Source organism: Calidris pugnax, unplaced genomic scaffold (assembly GCF_001431845.1).
Source record: "Calidris pugnax isolate Ruff unplaced genomic scaffold, ASM143184v1 scaffold111, whole genome shotgun sequence".
Classification (NCBI taxonomy): domain Eukaryota; kingdom Metazoa; phylum Chordata; class Aves; order Charadriiformes; family Scolopacidae; genus Calidris; species Calidris pugnax.
Genome location: NW_015090872.1, coordinates 906878 through 926486, shown reverse-complemented (window position 1 = coordinate 926486; position 19609 = coordinate 906878). Strand labels below are relative to the sequence as shown.

Below are 19609 nucleotides of genomic sequence, written 5' to 3'. Positions count from 1 at the left end.
CCCCCCCCCCCGCCATCCTGCGTCTAGAGGCGGCATCTGCACTACGCACTTGCGTAACGCACTTTGGGATGCTCGGTGCAGGGAGCAGGGGCGCTCCGGTGAACAACCCTCCCCCTGGACAGCTGGCACCCAGCCGGCTTTCACTCAGTTCATGCTTTATGTTGTACCTATACTTTGTAATATATAGGCTTGTCATAGAATCATAGAATCATAGAATGGTCTAGGTTGGAAGAGACCCTTGGGATCATCGAGTCCAACCATCTACCCTACTCTACAAAGTCCTCCCCTACACCATGTCCCTTAGCACTGCATCTAAACGGCCCTTAAACACAGCCAGGGACGGTGACTCCACCACCTCCCTGGGCAGCCCGTTCCAATGCCCTATCACTCTTTCGGTGAAAAATTCCTTCCTAATGTTCAGTCTAAACCTACCCTGTTGGAGCTTGAAGCCATTCCCTCTCGTTCTGTCACTAATTACCTGTGAGAAGAGACCAGCAACAACCTCTCTACAGTGTCCTTTTACGAAGTTGTAGAGAGTGATGAGGTCTCCCCTCAGCCTCCTCTTCCTCATACTAAACAGCCCCAACTCCCTCAGCCGCTCCTCATACGATTTGTTTTCCAGCCCCCTCACCAGCTTTGTTGCCCTCCTCTGCACTCGCTCCAGCACCTCCAGATCTCTCTTGGATTGAGGTGCCCAGAACTGGACACAATACTCGAGGTGTGGCCTCACCAGTGCCGAGTACAGGGGCACAATTACCTCCCTATAAGGTAGCGGGGGGGGGGAGGTGGGGTGCACGAAGGGGTTCCCCGGGGGTGCTGGCGGGTGCCTGGGGGCTCCCCAGCTCCAAGGGGCTGAGTGGGAGAGACCTGCAGGCTGGGATGTGCTGCAGCACAGCGTGAGAAACCAGTGTGACGGGCGCGTAGGGAAGGTGATAACGTATCAGATGAGGTGTTTCCAGAAAGGAGAGATAGGGATGGACAAGTACTTACAAGACTTTATCTGAAATCCCATTAAATACTACATGACACTGCTAACCATGAGGTTTAGGTTTCCTTATTCTGCCACTGATATAAAAAAATGTGATTTAGTGTCCTGTTTGCTACCAAAGAGCTACTTAAGAAGTTCGCTTTGCCGTATAAGTGAGAACTAAAAGTAACAGAAATGGCTTTGTTCACTGTTTTCCCCTCGGGGCAGCGTGATGCCAGGTACAATCTCGTTCGCTACGCAAAGCAATCGCAGAGATCTGATCTGGTGAGGCTGATGCTATTTCTCAACCTTCAAAACTGTTACTGTGTGCCACTAATTAAGTGGTAAACAAGTGGCATTAAGAGAAGGTGGGTTTTGTTGTGTGTTCTTTTGTTAAAGTTTATGGGGTTTGCTGCTGGGCTGTTTATGGGGTTTGCTGCTGGCCTATGGCTAAGATCTGGTGGCTCTTGCTTTGAGGCCATCTCAGTGATGCTTGAGATGAAGCATCCTTGGGTCACTCCTGGTGACCTCTCCGAAATGAGTCTTACCAGTGTAGTGTCTGCACCCAAAACCTCACACTGGGACAGCAGCAAAATGAACAGCTTGTGGACAACGAGCCAATTCCTTGCTGGGTACATGGGCACGAACCAGCATCCCGTTTGCGTGGACACAGCAGATGAAGCTTGTAGGGTGTGCTGGCTCTGAGTGCAGCGTGACAGACTCCATGAAACATCTGTGCTTCTCACGGGCAGCTCCCACAGCTAAAGACTGGCTGAAGTTGCTCCTGTGCCATTAGGAGGGACCATCCCCAAAGAGCTTGGGAGCCCATGGGTGTAGCATGGTGTGCCTGTCCTCAGCCATGGCACTGGGCCACCTGGGGGCCCTGCCCCTCTCCCTGCCTGCCTCTTTGGGGGCACGTCCCCTTCTGTGGTGGAGGGATGAGCTGGGCTGAGGGAGTCACCAGCTGAAAAAGGAGTTTATTTTGCCAGTGACTCTGCAGAGGCGAGAGCAAATGGCCAGGGGTGGTGTGGAGCTGTGGCTGATGAAGGTTTTGACCTTGTGCTCTGAGGGTTTGACCGCAGCCTGTTTGGCCGTAGGCACTGATGTTGTTTGGCTCGTGGCTGTGCTCACACGGCAGAAGAAGCCAGATGGACACACACCTCCCAAAGGCAGCGGGTACCGCAGTGAACCCAGAAGCTGGAGCCAGCCACGGGGTGGTTGTTCTCACATTTACGACTAGCACTGCTTTTTGCAACTAGGTGGGAACTGTGAGACAAACAGCTTGTGTTGGTAAATCGCTGACTTTTCTGTGCAACAAGCTGCCTCTTAAAGGTGTGCTTTTGCAGGTGAGATGAAGTTTTCACGTTCTCTGCAGCTGGGAAGTGGTTCATTCAGCTCATCGCTTCACCCTGCCAGAGGTGACTGTCACCACAGGTCTGCCTGTGAAGCTGGTCATGGCTGTCTCTACCTGTCTCCTCAGCCTGAAGAAGAGGAGGCTCTGGGGAGACTTAATAGCAGCCTTCCAGTACCTGAAGGGAGCCTACAGGAAGGCTGGGGAGAACCTGTTTAGAAAGGCCTGCAGTGACAGGATGAGGGGCAATGGCTTCAAGCTGGAGGGGAACAGATGTAGACTGGAGATGAGGAGAGGGTTCTTCACTGTGAGGGTGGTGGAGCACTGGAACAGGTTGCCCAGGGAGGTGGTTGAGGCCCCTTCCCTGGAGATATTCAAGGTGAGGCTCGACGAGGCCCTGGGCAACCTGGTCTAGTTGGGGGTGTCCCTGCTGACTGTGGGGAGGTCGGACTAGATGGCCTTTGGAGGTCCCTTCCAGCCTGGACAATTCTATGATTCTATGATTCTATAAAGCTGCTGGGTCAGCGGGGACCTCCCTGCACAGAGGGAGGTCCCAGGCATGCAGCAGTGGGACCTGAGGCCACTGTGTTGCTCTTCTGGCACCGGCTGGTGTCTTCTGAACCACGGAAGGCCATAAAGGAATGCAAACTGTTTCAAGGGCCAGATGTAACTGCTGCCATGAAAGTTGTTCTTTTAATATTTGAACACATTTTAATGATGCTTTAAAAATGCTCTTTCCTCAATTGATATCTTTAAAAGGCACTTATACAAACAAAGCTGCGCAGGTGGCACAGGGGCAACCGGGATGTGACGCTTTCGTTCCCAGCTCACACAGCGAGAACAGGGCCTCTTTCTTCTGCTGCTGTTTTTATGGATGTTGACTGCAGAACTGATGCTTGCTTAGTCTTTGATGTTAAAAAACACTTATGCAGAAGCTTTGTTTTAAACTTACAAATAGTTGTGCTCCTTTCTAGCTTGAAGCAGAGCTCCTATAGGTCCTGGTGTACTATAGGAGCCCGCATTGGGTCTGTAAGTGCAGCTTTAGCTTGGTAGAATACCTGGTGCCTGAGTGGATGGTGGGTGAAATGGCCAGAGTGTTTTTGCCAGTGATCTAGCAGCGAGTGGATATGACTTACACCAATCCTGTAAAAATACTTGCAAAAGCATTCTTGGTTATCAGAGCACTTGCTCCACACAACACGTTTAGCTTTAGCTATAGCTATTGTTAGGGTATTTTTCAAAAAGGCGTTTACAAATAACTTTCCCACAGTCTCTTTATCACCCTGATGATCCCTCACTGCCTTGCTTCACTCCTTGGGAATTAGGTGCGCTTGCCAATTGATAGAAGATGAAGGTTCAGCGTGTATATGGATGCTTCACACTTGTCTTTTGACACACACTATCTTAGCAAATGGAGAAGGATTTGCCTTACAATAGATTACAGGTTTGCTGATAATCAGGTGGTGTTTGCCTTAAGACAAGACAGGGCTGCAGGGGCCCCGCCAAGTCCTGCTGCTGTTTCAAGGGCTGGTGTTTCCAGAGGGAGGAACCTCACCAAGGAGGATGGTTAGAACTGCCTCCTGATTGAATTCAGGATTAATAACTCTTGTGTGAGAAGTAGGACAGGATTTAATCTAAAGGAGGCAGTGGTTTGATTTATTGTGCATTGCTGCTGAGAGAGGGAAGGCTTTTTCCCTTCGCCTGCTGTTCCTCCGTGAGCTGCCTGCTCCTGTCGGTCTCCACCCCTCACTGACCCAGGAGAAGCCTGCTGGCTTGCACCTTGGAAGAAATGAAAGCAAAGCAACGAACAAAACGAATGAAACTGGAACAAAAGGAAAGTGAGCAAGAAAAAAAAAGGAGACGAAAGGTCGAAAAGTTAACTTTTCTACTAGACTAGTTGGAACAGCCAAGATTTGTAAGGGAGAGAGTTCATGTGGTCAAATAAATAAATTTTAAAAAGCATCTTACCAGCAGCGTGAGGTGCCGATGAACCAGGTTTGGGGGTTTGGGTGCTCCCTCTCCTGTGTTTGCCCCTCTCTGCAGGAGATGTCGGTGTCAGTGCCATGGCTGAGGAACCGTGTTGGGATGTGGGTGGGTTTGCTCGACCAGGGTTGCGACGTGCCATCCCTCTGCCCTCATCCCTCACATTTACCAGCACAGCCCCAGCTGCAGGATGGCCTTAGGGCCATGGAGGCCCTTCTGTCCTGAGCAGAGGAGCCAAAAACCCTCCCAGTGCCTTAAAAACAGTCCTATACAATAAAGGATGCGTAAAACCAATAACCTAGACCCTGCCATCACTTCCCTTGGGGTTGCCATCCCCTTGCTCCAAACCTGCTTGAACCTCAGCCTTCTCTAAGAGTCCTGTGTTTGTCATAGTAAAAGTCATACCAAAGTTGTTACTTGTATAAAGTATTTAAAAATAAGGCAGTTTGTTCCCTTGTCTCCCCAGGGGTTGGTGCTCTGGGAGATCTGCTCCCTTCCTTCTTTTACCGCTGGGGTTTTGTGTTAATTATTACTGGGGATTTCAGTGCTGGCTTTTACTCCTGCAGGAAACATCCAGAAAATTACCCCCTTGAGACAGGAATAAAATCACTTACCTGCCATAAAGGCCAACATAACATTTGTAAAGTCAAAACTATAGGCTTTGAATATTTCATGAGTCTTCAGGCTCTGTCACACCCTGCTGTGGAAGTGCTTGCCAACAGGCAAGTTTTCCTTCCAGCTCGGGTCAGCGGGCAGCTGGATTGCACACCAGGGCAGGCTTCGTTGTCTGGGTGCATTTCCATCCTATTTCCTTCTGCTAGCTCCTGCAGCTTGCCTTTGCCCCCATGGCTTGGATGTCGAATTTGAGCAGGAGCTTAGGTGTCTTCTCTAGCAGTTGCTTTCTTGCCAGGGAGCACCATTCTGTGACCTGACCCTGTCCTGCTGCATTGATGCTGTCTTGGGCGCAGAGGTTTCTGCAGTGTCCCTGCCTCTTCTCTTCTGCTGGTTATTTCGCTCACACGTGAAGGCTTCATCCAGCCCCAACCACTGGGCTGTGTGGCTGCTCATTGGAGATTAAGGCAACTCTTCGAGGGCGGAAAGGGATGAATGTTCCAAAAATAAAGACCTTAATTTGTTAGCCGTCTGTGTTTGTGTCATAGTCAATGTGTGCATTGGGTATTTGCAAGCTTTGGATGTCAAATATTTACTAAGTCACATCAAAGTGCCACAGTGATGCTTTTATTAACTCTACTACGTAGGCTGCACCTGTCTTCTGCAGATGGTAGATCTTCTGTCTCTCAGGCAAGGTCTGAAATTTCACTTTCTGTCATGTAGACTTATTTTGCAGAAGTATAGTTTAAGTGCAGGAGGAAAAGAACTGCAGGGTCCTCTGAGGGGCTGGTTACTTCAGCAAACCCAAGGATGTTCCTGCAAAACTAACAAAACAATAGGCACACACTCTTTTCTTTTTGCAGTTGTAAGATACCTGGATGTATTTTTTCAGATCTTGTCTAGCTAGTCAGTCTTGATTAATGGAAGGGAAACTTCCAAAGAAAGCATAAGGCTTGACTTGTCTGAGTTTGTGGAATATTCCTGTAAAACATCCCTAAGCCAGGATGCTGGGCTGGGGTGATGCTCTGGCTAAACCTCTGATTATTATCCTAATCTGGTGTTACTTTTCTTCTGTCCTCCTGTTGAAAGTCACAGACTGATCTCCCAAAAAAACCCGCCTTTAAAGTCAACCTGTCAAATTAGACAACAACATTTTATCTAATTATAGGGCAGACTGGAGAAAGCAATCACCTCTACTGGGGTGTGTGTGGCAACTCTTTCCAGATGATTATCTCTCCAGTTGCTTTAGCTGAATAGCAGGTCAGGTCTAGAGCTTCTGTTTTGGGAATTAGTGCTAGTGCAAAGGTGCCTGTAAGGCAGGAAAGGCTGAGTAGACGCTGGCTGGTGGGGCAGTGGTGGCAGCAGTGGTCTGGTCTGATCCTGCCTCCTGGTGCAATTCCTTTTGGACTTTGTGCAGATGTCAGAAATGATGTTCAGTGAGAAACTGCTTATAGGTAGCATAAAGTGAATTTGTGATTATTTATATGCAGTCCATCATTTGTCCTCATAAATATCGATATGAACTGATGCTCTGAGTAAATCTCAGCCTGGACCCCAGCTAGAGGAGAGGCTGGGTGGCATTCTGAGATCAGGTACAACAAGTAATTAGAAGGTAAAGGATTAATCAACTTTGAGTACAAGGGCTGGGCGGGATCTATAATCCTGCATGAGTCAGATCTTCACATTACTCTTTGCTCTTGATGTGTCCTTTTTACAATATTAAATTGCTACAGCCAGTTTAATGGTCTGTATAAGCGTGTGATCTGTTGTTATAATTGTAATCTTGTTATTGGCTTGCAGAAGACCTGAACATGTCCATACGAACATCCTCACTCAGGTATTTGCCCCATCCCTGGAAGTGTTTAATGCCAGGCTGGATGGGGCTTTGAGCAACCTGCTCTAGTGGGAGGTGTCCCTGCCCAGGGCAGGGGGGTTGGGACTTGATGGGCTTTAAGGTCCCTTCCAACTCCAACCATTCTGTGATTCTATGATTCTATATCAGGTGTGAATATTTGTGCTTATGGATTAAAAATACCTTTTACCTTTTTCTGTTAATTTGTTGAATTGACATACCTACTTGCTACAAAGCTTATTCATTTGCATAAAGACAAAATAGGAGGAGGAGTGAATGCAAATCAAATCGGTGTTGGTTTTGGGTGAATATTGCCAAATAGGTCAGGTTATTGCAGAATTCTTTCTTTCTTCTTAGCAGAGTGGATCATCTATGAGATCTTGATTTCTGATAGGCAAAGCTGCTGTAAGCTTCAGCCAGGGATGTTCATACCTCCAAGATACTAGCCATTCCTCTTCCCACATCTGCTGGATGATTGCTCTGTTACCTAACTTCATCCAGTGAGTAGGCAGCAACCTACCCACTGTGGCAGTGAACGTGTGATTTGCTCCTATAGCTTTTTCCTATGTTTTAGAGAAAAAATGAAGTTGCTGGGAGTTTAAATTTTCCCTCCAGAGGAGGCAGCCGTGTTTTGTGGTGGCATGGAAGGAATCACCCGTTGAATGGCACTGCCAGGCAGTTTTGCAGCAGCTCTGGGTTGCGCCCGGATGCTGGAGAAGGCTTTCCCCTTCATTTTAAAAACACGCAATTCCGTCCTCTATCTGTTTCATCTCCTCAGGCTCTTTCACAATGCTGCATGAGTACAGCCAGCCTTGTGATTAATCTTATTCATTCTGATACCAGTTTGCCATGGGAAATTTTCTTAAAATGAGCAAGTCTTACCAGTAGGTGGGTTTTTCATTTTTGTTGGGGTGGTTGTCTTTTTTTTTTTGGTTTGCTTTGGGGTTTTTATTGCTGTTGTTGTTTTGTTTTCCCCTATATATATTGACCATACACATTCAGCCTTTATTATTGCTTTCAATGGAAACAAGGTTGAAAAGTGTAGGTCTCACAGACACCTGATTTTTCATGTTTTATCTATTAGTCACATATACTCAGTGTTTTGTAATTCCCTTTTTGCCTAGAGGCTGTTGGTAAATTATTCCAGGAAGATGTTTGTTGTCTCCTGTGCTAGTCCTGGATGGAGCAGGACACTCAGGATGCACAGAGGTCTGTGGGGATGATTAAGGCTTAAGGTCAGGATCTTTGTACTTCATCTTTGGATGGTGCAGGCTGTAAAATCATCCTTGGCCGTGCTGTTGGGAGCACTTGGAGTGCCCTCTTGTGATGATCCTCTGGCTGAAGCAGCAATTCTCCACATATTCTAAAACCTATTGTGTTATCTTTCCCCATCCCACCTTCTGTCCCATCATCCCTGTTTCTTCACAGCTGCACCTGCCAAGGTGGAAACCCTCTTCTTTCAGCTCTGCTTGTAAAAATATGCTACATGCCACCATGAAGTCTGGCATATGGCAAAACTTGTCACTACATTTGGAGTCCAAACCAGACTCTGTCACCTCCTTGCAAGCAGCAGCTACCGATGTAGAAATCCTTCCCACTGAGGCACATTTTACTCCTCCTCCCTTTTCAAGGCCTGCTATGAGAGATGGAAAGGAGGTTGCTTCTTCCTGCCCTAAACAGAAGATCTAAAGAATACAATACAATAATTATAATTTAGTAGTATTATACATTCCCTTATATTATTCCGGGTGCTGGGTGAGGTGTAGAGGAGGTGGAGAGGTTTCTGCAGTGGCTCATCTTGGGTGACCTTCAGAGGAAATCAGGATAAATGAGTGTGGGAGAATGATGGATGGTGGTTTGGCGGGTGGGAGCGTAACCCTGCAGAGCTTGAGATACTCTCGCTTAAGAAAGTCCTGTAACGGAGCTGTGGCAGAGCCAGAAGATGCTCTTCCAGCCCCACACTGGCAACTGCGACCACCACATGGGAGACCATGGGTGGTTACGCTTTTTGGGAGATGGAAACTCGATGTGCATCTCACTGCCTCTGCAGCTCGTCTCTGAGTGTGCTGAGGTGTGAAATGAGCCCCAAACCACCATGTTCTTCTCACACCACCTCTCGCCTGTTGTTACATGGGGAGTTGTGTTTCCAGGAGAGTTAATTTTCACCTTGCATGGGTATTAGGTGCCTGCTCCAAAGAAATCAGTGGGAATCTTTCCTCTGAGTTTAGTGCTGATTCAAAGTCCCTTGCATCTAGTTTTTATGTCAGAAAAAAAATCATTCTCTCTCTCCATGCTTTTTAATTTTGTAAATATTATAAACTCTCAACAAGTTTTGAGTCCAGTACACACAGAGGCAATTTTGTTCCCAGATATTTTTTCTTCCTATCAGGATTTTAAGATTGCAGCATGTGACTCTTTAAAACACTGTGAGTTTAAGTTCTGTAACCTTGCTTTATTACAAGACATATATTTGCCAAAGCAAAGAAGAATTTGGGTGAAAGGAAAGTAGATATTTCCATTTCCTTATTTCTAAGGGGTGTTGCAATACCTTCTGATGTAAAATTACCTGCAAAGGAGTCTGCGTCACTGTGTGTCGACATCGTGCCACAGAGGAGCAGGGCAAGATTCTCTGCTGAATAAAATTTGCTGTTGTGGAGATCTATAAGCCCTTTGTCTCATAAGATGCTTATTAACTTGGGTAGTTTCGGGCTGACTGGCTTTCACAGTATTAAAATAGATAATGATTGCAGTGTTTATTAGGGAATAATAAGCTTAGGACAAAAGCTTTTGCCAATGCAAAGCGCTTTGCCTTGGACAAGCTGTGTCCGACAGGGAGACATTGCCATCTCTTGGGCAGGTGCAGCTAGAACCTAGACTTTGTTTCAAACCTACAATAATTAAAAGCCCGGTAGTGTAGCTGAGGACTAGGAAAAGGATGAATCTGTCACTGAGTCCTGTATCCCGGTATTTTAGTTGATGCTGTTCGTATGTATACATTTTAATCCTGGGAAGGGCACAATCAGGAATCAGAAACGTGGCTCGTTATCTTTGTGTAAAACTGGTTGTAGTTACCAGGTTGATATCCCTTAAATATGCCAAGACGTGACTCATTTTCTCTCAAATTATGAGACTGGAAATGTTATGGAAATTATGAGGCTGAAATACAATTACATTTGGGATTATTGTCATTTACCTCCTAGACTCTGCCTTTTTAACACAGGGCTCAGAACTGACTTTTTAAAATGAAATCTTCAATTTTCTGCAATCACACGGATTTAAGAGATTAAGCTTTAAGAGTACTAAATATCAGTCTCGCTGCAAAACTACGAGGGTTGCAGTGTTGGTGCCTGACTTGCTTCCTGATACTATATCTCTCTTTTTAAAAAGAAGGTGCGTAGGCATAATCTCCTGATTTTAATTAAATTTTGTCTTTTCGGAAGGGAAAGTAGCAGGTGTATGGAGCTAGAGAGACCCTCTGTGAAGTAATTAGATGAAAACTGATAATATTTGGCTTAATCCACAGCGCTGGCATAAAGGTTCTTAGAAAACAACACCTGCCCTTTGCTGATTAATAGACGGCTGCTGTGTTAGTGATCCTGGCATACACCTTTGGTAAATGTTGCCTGTTCTAATAGTAAAAAAACAAACCAAAAACTTCCTGAAACTTGGCAGACAGCCAAGTCAATTTGCTTTGCCTGTGGAACTTTATGGGAACTTTATGTGCATGAGGAAAATTGCACCTGATCCAAGCACAATGGCAGCTGTATGGCCACATCTTTCCTGATTTGTATATATATATAAAAAAAGAAAATAAAAATTGAATATTAGAGTGTGAATTTTGGCGGTTCACAATTTTTGATCAAGTTCTGAGCTTTAGGTATTTGGCCTCTATGGGCTTTTCAGGTCTTTGCAAAGAAAAAGTGAAACCCCACCTGTTTCCTAAAGAGCCCCAAATACCTGTATGGCATCGGTAGTGCTGCCAGGACTGGCGTTGGAGTGACGGGGATACAGAGGTGTGCGCTGGAAGGAGAAGGTGTTGGTGTGATGGGATGTACCCCTAAAAACTTCGGGGAAAGCAGATATATGGGATGAATAAGACAACAGACAAATGGGGCGGTACAACCAAGGATACAAAAATTTAGAGACATTATAAAACTTTATGGTGCACTTTTTATTCCTTGAGTTCAACAATATGCAATAGGAAAATCTCCTAGAAATACTCCCAGTTATACATATATTTATATTTTTAGATATATAGATATTTATAAACCCACACATGCTACAGTACTTAGTGGAAACTCCTGTCCTCAGAGTAGTCCAAGCAGCCTGTTGACTTCTCCGGTGCATCTTTCTCCAGGTGGGCTGTTGCTCACTGATCCTCTCTCCTTCTTACTTCGGCCCCATAAATGCACTTTGGTTTCTGAATTACACCCACCAGAAGCCAGAAGGAGCTCTCGTCTCTAAATTGTTCGGAAAATCTAGTTAAAGTTGGATGTTCATATGAAATCACTCTGACAGTTCATCTCCTTGCCATGATATTATCCAAAATACAGTTTTATAGTCCACAGTGTGAGTAGTTTTAAAAGGTAAATTACAACTCGTGACTGTTTGTAGAGGTCACTGTGATTTCTACCAGTTATTCACAGGCCAATATTTAGCCTGAGAGAAATAAATATTTGGAATCAATTAGGTATCTATTTAAACATAATCAATTATAAATTTGGATACATAAAACTCCTAGTTTGCAATATGCTTTAGGCATGATGTACTTCCTCTGGGATTATTTTGATCTCAGAATAATTAAATGCTGGGATATACATCATGAAGTGTGGAGTGGCCACTTTAAGCTGCGGAATTTGCTCATGAAGGAACACAAAGGCAGCACATTACCTCATAGGTATTAGGTGCTGGGTCTATCTCATGGGTTTGATATATTAAACATGAAAAAAGGAAATTTCAACCAGAGAAATAAAATTTCCAGGAACCTGCAATAAAGCAGCTGGTGCTCTGTGTCCTGCAAATAGTCACAGTGGAGATTTTTCTGTGCCCACTTTAAGCTGCGGAATTTGCTCATGAAGGAACACAAAGGCAGCACATTACCTCATAGGTATTAGGTGCTGGGTCTATCTCATGGGTTTGATATATTAAACATGAAAAAAGGAAATTTCAACCAGAGAAATAAAATTTCCAGGAACCTGCAATAAAGCAGCTGGTGCTCTGTGTCCTGCAAATAGTCACAGTGGAGATTTTTCTGTGCTTCTCTAAGGACGGTACCATATATGCAGTTTTTCTTCTTTATTTTAGCATCTAATCCTGTGAATACAACAATCTTTGTCTTTGTGAATGGGACAGGGTAGATACTCTTCAGCTTCTCTAAGGACGGTACCATATATGCAGTCTTTGTCTTTGTGAATAGGACAGGGTAGATACTCTTCGGGCGAGGTCCTTGTGCTGCATTATGACTGCGTATCACTTCTCTGCTTCTTTCAGAAGCAATCATTTTGCTGGGAAAGCTCTTCCTGGTGGTGCATTTAGCTGGTTCCCCTCAATACCAGGAGAAATTGGGGACGGGGACCAGGGTCACGGGACCTGCCACGAGCACCTGCTGTCCCCACTGACCCAGGCTCACACATGGCACCGAAGTGGTCCCAGAGGGTGGCACTCGAGGGGGCTCCAGGGCTGCTTTGACATCCTCAAACGCTGCCTGTGACTGGTGGAGGGGCTGACAGCCCTCACCCCAAAGGGACAGGCCGCTATCACCAACCAGCTTGGCACTTCAGACCCCTCTCCAGCAGATATCATCTTCCCTGAAAGATGGGACTGGAGACAAGGAAGGAAACAATCCCACCTCTTGCTATTAGCAAAGGCATGGCTATTGAGCACTATTTTGTTTCTTAAACACACTGAAGGAAAACAGCAGTACACCAGAGCAGCAGGGTTTCTGTGACATCCCCCAGCCCGACACACAAAGGGAGACCAGGGTGAAAAAGGGGAGCCAGGTAATTTTATCACTTTTTACCTTTGGCCCTCTAGAGTTTCCAGGCAAGTACAATGGACGTGTTTCTTAGTCCAGACCAGAGGCATCTGTAGGTCCTGACAAAGGAGATCGGTGCCCTGGGGCAGGGCTTGGAGCGGGGCCGCACTCCGCTTGCACGGGGGAGTGCATGTGTTTGCACAGCCATTTCACACTCCCAAAAATCAGCACCAGTGTAGGAGTTCAGCCCGACGAGCTACGACAACTCGTGTGCTGTAATTCCGGTCTTTCGCATAAATGTGTACATGTTACCAGTATTTTAAATATGCATTTGGGGACTCTTAGAGTGATTGACTCCATAGAATGTAATAGGTATCATGAAGTTCTTATAGTCCTTAAATAACTCCCTAAATACTTATTTATGGGAAACGGTAGCTTTTGGATCTTTCTAGCCATTATACTTTAAAGTGCCATAAATCTTTATTTAGGTGTAACTGCACTGCCATCCCGCAGACTTAGGAAATTTAAAACAACATAGAATGTAGGGTTTGTGGGATATATTGGCACAGACTGATGCAGGTTTTTTTCTGATCTTATTTTCCCCTTGATATCTGAATTTTAATAACACTAAATGCAATTATACCGATTTTACAGGGAGATTATTTTATTATTTTGCATCTAATGGAAATCCTTATGACAGTATTTTTTTCAAGTCAAGCATATTAAAATCCTAGTAGAGTAGTAGGTCCATTTTCTACATAAATGGCATGTTTAATATTTACACCACACAGTAGTTAAAGTTCTTATCACAAATGAAAACCCCCCAAAATTTTAAACTGAAACCAGAGCAACTTTAGAGACGAATTACAAAAATTTTTTTTTCGCATATTTTGGTTTTATTTGTCTCAAGCATTTACTTGATAATTCTTTCTTTTGCAAAAAAAAAATATATGCAAAAGATCCCAGATGCTGTAGATATGGGCACACCACGCCTGACCTCCAGGATGGCTGCAGTGTCCCCAGAGTGGGCTGTTCTCCATGGCTTCTGAATAACAGCATCTCCAGATGTCCATTTCTTCATAAATTTCTTCACATGTTCTTCATAAAGGGAATGTAACCATTTTTTCCCTTTTGTGGGTAAACCAGGATGCATTGGGAAGAGAGGAATACAAGGACCCCCAGGAGGACCTGGACAGTGAGAACCAAAGGGAGAAGAGTAATCAGGTGGTCAGTGGTGAAGCAAGACTTCCTTCTGAGAGGGGACAAACTGGTCCTGGAAGAGCTCCAGGAACTGCAGTCTACAAGGGGCAACTGGGTCCCAGAGGTGACACAGGACCAAGAGGTAACTGGGGAGAAAAGTGGTCCAAGGGGGATAGAGGACAAATGGGTGGAAAGGGCTGGAAGGGACACATAGGTTCACCTGGTGTCTGAGGATTGTTGGGGCCCAAAAGAGACCCTGGAAAAAGGGGTCAGCCTGGAAAACATGGGCTGGCTGGTTTTCCAGGATGAAAAAAGCAGAAAGGACAGAAGGAAAATGGGGAAGAAAATGAAATTGGAGCTTTTTTGGTGCATGCTAAAAATAAAAAAAAAGCAGCCTTCTGTTTTTTTTTCACCCAGCAAGGATGAATTCCTGCTCTCCATTTAGTGCTGCCTCTAAGGGACATTTAGGAGGCTACAGCATACTGAGTACGTAGGAGAGGAGGAAAAAGGTTCTATCTTGACTTGATTAATTTATCTATTGAACTGTCTTGTGTGGAAATATTCCCTCCCCTAATTAACAACATAGCAGAAAATCTTCATTTCAGTCTGTTTTCTGTTTGGCTCAATTGTTTTGTGATAATGCATAAAGGAAACCAGAACACATTTAAATTTTTCAGAAAATAAAAGTATTTGGGTGGGGAGAGGAGGGCCTCTTCCAGGAGGTCTGCTAAATTGTTGTGGGAAATCTTGTGAGAAGTGTTAATTGTTTTTTTTCACACAGAAACATTAATTCCCTTTTAACACTTTTTACCCAGCTTGAATGTAATTTAATTCCATTTTTACCTACTTCCTATTCTATGTGAATATTATTTTTTCCAGTTTGCCTTCTTGATACTTGAACATTAAGATTTTAAATTACCTATTATTACAAACCTGGCTTATTTTCTACGCTGCTTCAGTTTTCACTGTTTCCTCCTTAATTGTATTTCCAAACCATTTTTACTTTATCAGTCTACCTTGTATCTGCAGATCTAAATTTTCTGTTTTCATTTGCAAACAATTGGAAGTGGAGCCCTCCAGGAGGTGCCTTTTGAATCTCCTTTGCTGATCTCATTTAAGAAATACACCATTAATTTGATACAAAATATATTTACGCAGTTTGCTGTGTTCCTCTGTGTTTCAGAATGGCAACCAAGGAGAGGATCCCACAAGGACAAGGTTGCTGTGTCTGCATTGAGGTTCAGGACCCCCCTGTGCCCCAGGAGGAGCCTCTGGCTGCAGAGCAGGGGAGAGGTGAAGGTCTCTGGTGAAATCCTTCTTTTTCCTCCCCACCTCTGACTATGATGGGGAGCTGGCATTAGGGTTGCAAGGATTAGTGGTTGTGAGGATGCTCCTTCCTTGGGAAATTGCTTTATGCTGGTTAAAGCTTCCTCCAGGATGCACTGGCTTTCATGTGTTTGCTTTTGCCAAGCCCCGGGAGGAGCTTTTAGTGATCCAGCAGTTATGAGAAGGTCACAGCCCTTCCAACCCATGGCTGGTGGATGTGCTGGTAGAAATCAGTAGCATGGACATAGCTTTTTTTTACTTAACTTTGCAAATCTCAGTCAAAAACAGTTATCCGCAAATATGCAAGGCTAGGAGTGTGTTTGAAATGTACTTTGAAGGAATTTTAATGGCTCCCATGCATCATTTATATCAGTAAAATGTAGATCCAGATCCCCTGAATAAACAAAGTGATTAATCTAGTGCTAAATCTTAATTTACACTCTCAACCCATGAGTTTTCCAAACTGCTTCAGTAACTCAATAAACACTGTATAATTTAAAAACCTGCATTTGTCACATAATCTAATAATACTATTCCAGACTGCTACTATCCAAGCTATTCAGGAAAACACCCTAACCCAGGGTTGAAGCTTACTTTAGCTTTAGTGTGCAGCAAATATGGCATTAAATTGAAGTCTTTGAAAGAGTAGCTTTGGTAAATGTGGAGGCAACACTGTACAATGCAGTAATCTTGGTTAAAAATGGTTAACCTTCTCCTGTGGAATAACTTCTGTTGCTAAAGAAAAGTCCTGAGTTAATATAAAAATAAGGATTTTATTACAATTGGTTGATTGCCTTTTGTCTTCAATTTATGTGTCCATGATCTTGTCAGAAATATAACTGCTGAAGATGCAAGTATTTTTAAATTCACTTTAAAACATGGATTCCAATTACAGTATTGAAAAGGGTTACTAATTTTTAAAAAAAGAACTTTTTGAATTCTGGATCCAGCTCTATTCCCAGCAGTGGGAATGAGCATTGGTGAGTGCTGGTTCGGGTTCCATTGCAGGAGCTGGGACAAGCCCATGTCCTACGCAGGGCTGGACCATCTTGCTGCAAAACTCTTAATTGATTTCTTTGGAATAGCTGAATCAATCTAGCCAGGTATGCTCGGTAATAGACTTTCCTTAATCAACTTGTTATTGCTGAAAGCTCTAGACTATTGTGCAGGAAAAGGTGTTCGCATATAAATCATGGAGGATTACAATTCTCTCCACTTACATTAAGGCAGAATTGATTGTTTTCTGTAGCCCGCCTGAAACAAGCAGCCTTTCTTGTCCAGCAGCTGAGCTTTGAGTCTACTGGTATGTAGTAAATTCAGACTGATTGAATGAGAAGGTTTCCTTGCTCATATTTCACCAAGACAAGGCAATGAAAGGCAGCCTCACATTCCTGCCTTTCTACTGCACTCTGAACAGGGTTGGGAAATCTAAGAATAAACGCTGGCCCATTTTAAGGTCACTGGGGAAGGAAATGAGTGCTGTGATTGCTGGTAAAGAGCGAGGAAAATCAATTAGCCTATGAAATCCAGAGGGGATATCGGTTCCAATACGAATAACTTTGCAGCGACCCTCCTGGGGTGGATTTGTCCCTTTTCCCAGAGGGATGTTGTTCTCCCGGCCCGCTGTGCAGCACGGCCTCCCACGGGTACCCTGCTCTGCACCACAGCTGCAGGGACAACAAGGCAGTGTTGGCTTTCTGCATCTCTGCATTTACCTGGGACAGCTTGGATTTGAGGCTGAATTCCTCTTTCAGTGCGTTTCCACGCAGACATATGCACTCATGATCCCATATAGCTATTTCTGTAATTTCTCTCTTACCCTTCCTAAAATCCCATCCCAAGGAGGGGAGTGTGATGCCAAACTCTGCACGTGAAATGCCCAGAGAGCAACCTGGACCCTCAGCAAATGGACAAATTCAGGCTGAGTCTGATGGTACCAGATACTGTGGGTTGAAAGAAGAGCGTCCCTAAAGCCCTGAAGACTGGTGTTGGGGGGAAGAGCCAAAAAAGTCCCATGAGAAGAGCAGCATCCCAGTCAGGGAAAGCATTTGAATTTCCTCAAATTTCAATGTCACCTTGGTCCTTTCAGGGGACTTTGCCAATCCCCCCTTCTCCCTGCACCATGCAGGCTCTCATTGGCCACGGGAGCAGCCGATACACAAATAAAACCGATTCTCTCTGAAAATAAGATTGTCTTTTTCAAAGTGCCATTGAGGGGGGGTCATCCTGGGAGCAGGACCATTTATAAGGTAGGAGATAGCACCCACTGGTCATTTAGTCTTTGGGTGGGATATTTGCAATGAAGTCGTAGAATTTAAGACTTAGTGGCAATGTAATTTAATATAATATAACTCAAATATAATAAAATATAATTTAATATAACTCAAGAAAAGTTACTGTCTGTGATGAATGTACAGCTGCATGAGGACTAGTGTTTTTCCTCCCCTGTATAAGAACTTGAAAAAATTAAATAACAGAAATTGTAATCATTTAAACCTGGTAGATTAGGGTTAAATACCTGTTGTGAACTGGAATATTTAAATTCTATAATTTTAGAGACCAAACCAAAGAACAACTGTATTATTACAATCTCATTATGGGACACATGCTAACAATTAGTGGATACTTTGATCCAATTAAATATAGATGTACTGAACAGGATGTCAGTTTAATTCTTCATATTTTGTGCCCACTGTGAATCATAACCTTCCCTAGTGTGGGGGGCTTCAAAAGAATGATTTCAGAATCAGAAGTGGTGAGCTAATGCAATGAAAAAGTCCAACGCTTGGATTTGAGGCTGAATTCCTCTTTCAGTGCATTTCCACGCAGACATATGCACTCATGATCCCATATAGCTATTTCTGTAATTTCTCTCTTACCCTTCCTAAAATCCCATCCCAAGGAGGGGAGTGTGATGCCAAACTCTGCACGTGAAATGCCCAGAGAGCAACCTGGACCCTCAGCAAATGGACAAATTCAGGCTGAGTCTGATGGTACCAGATACTGTGGGTTGAAAGAAGAGCGTCCCTAAAGCCCTGAAGACTGGTGTTGGGGGGAAGAGCCAAAAAAGTCCCATGAGAAGAGCAGCATCCCAGTCAGGGAAAGCATTTGAATTTCCTCAAATTTCAATGTCACCTTGGTCCTTTCAGGGGACTTTGCCAATCCCCCCTTCTCCCTGCACCATGCAGGCTCTCATTGGCCACGGGAGCAGCCGATACACAAATAAAACCGATTCTCTCTGAAAATAAGATTGTCTTTTTCAAAGTGCCATTGAGGGGGGGTCATCCTGGGAGCAGGACCATTTATAAGGTAGGAGATAGCACCCACTGGTCGTTTAGTCTTTGGGTGGGATATTTGCAATGAAGTCGTAGAATTTAAGACTTAGTGGCAATGTAATTTAATATAATATAACTCAAATATAATAAAATATAATTTAATATAACTCAAGAAAAGTTACTGTCTGTGATGAATGTACAGCTGCATGAGGACTAGTGTTTTTCCTCCCCTGTATAAGAACTTGAAAAAATTAAATAACAGAAATTGTAATCATTTAAACCTGGTAGATTAGGGTTAAATACCTGTTGTGAACTGGAATATTTAAATTCTATAATTTTAGAGACCAAACCAAAGAACAACTGTATTATTACAATCTCATTATGGGACACATGCTAACAATTAGTGGATACTTTGATCCAATTAAATATAGATGCACTGAACAGGATGTCAGTTTAATTCTTCATATTTTGTGCCCACTGTGAATCATAACCTTCCCTAGTGTGGGGGGCTTCAAACTAATGATTTCAGAATCAGCTGTGGTGAGCTAATTCAATGAAAAAGTCCAAAATTTCAGTTTTATTAAAATGCATTTATATATTTAGGAATACTTCTTTCAGGAACTGTGTTGCCCATTTTAATGAGAATCTGTTTAATGATCCCTTGCTCTGAGCAATTTGTTTTCTAAACAGACTGACAACGTATAATTTTTTTATTAATTATGTTTACAGAAATTGCAATAATTTAAACCTGGGAGATTGGGGTTAAATACCTGTTGTGAACTGGGATATTTAAATTCTATAATTTTAGGGACCAAACCAAAGAACAACTGTATTATTACAATCTCATTATGGGACACATGCTAACAATTAGTGGATACTTTGATCCAATTAAATATAGATGTACTGAACAGGATGTCAGTTTAATTCTTCATATTTTGTGCCCACTGTGAATCATAACCTTCCCTAGTGTGGGGGGCTTCAAACTAATGATTTCAGAATCAGCTGTGGTGAGCTAATTCAATGAAAAAGTCCAAAATTTCAGTTTTATTAAAATGCATTTATATATTTA

General features: G+C 43.8%; 1 protein-coding gene across 1 annotated transcript in view; it reads right to left on the bottom strand.

Moving 5' to 3' along the window:
• Positions 1–4355, bottom strand: part of SPTSSB (serine palmitoyltransferase small subunit B) — a 15527-nt gene extending 11172 nt beyond the window's left edge. The window contains exon 1 of the mRNA XM_014946058.1: positions 4287–4355. The gene's annotated coding sequence lies outside the window, so the exon portion shown is untranslated. The remainder of the gene's footprint in view (positions 1–4286) is intronic.
• Between the last annotated feature and the right edge of the window lie 15254 nt (positions 4356–19609).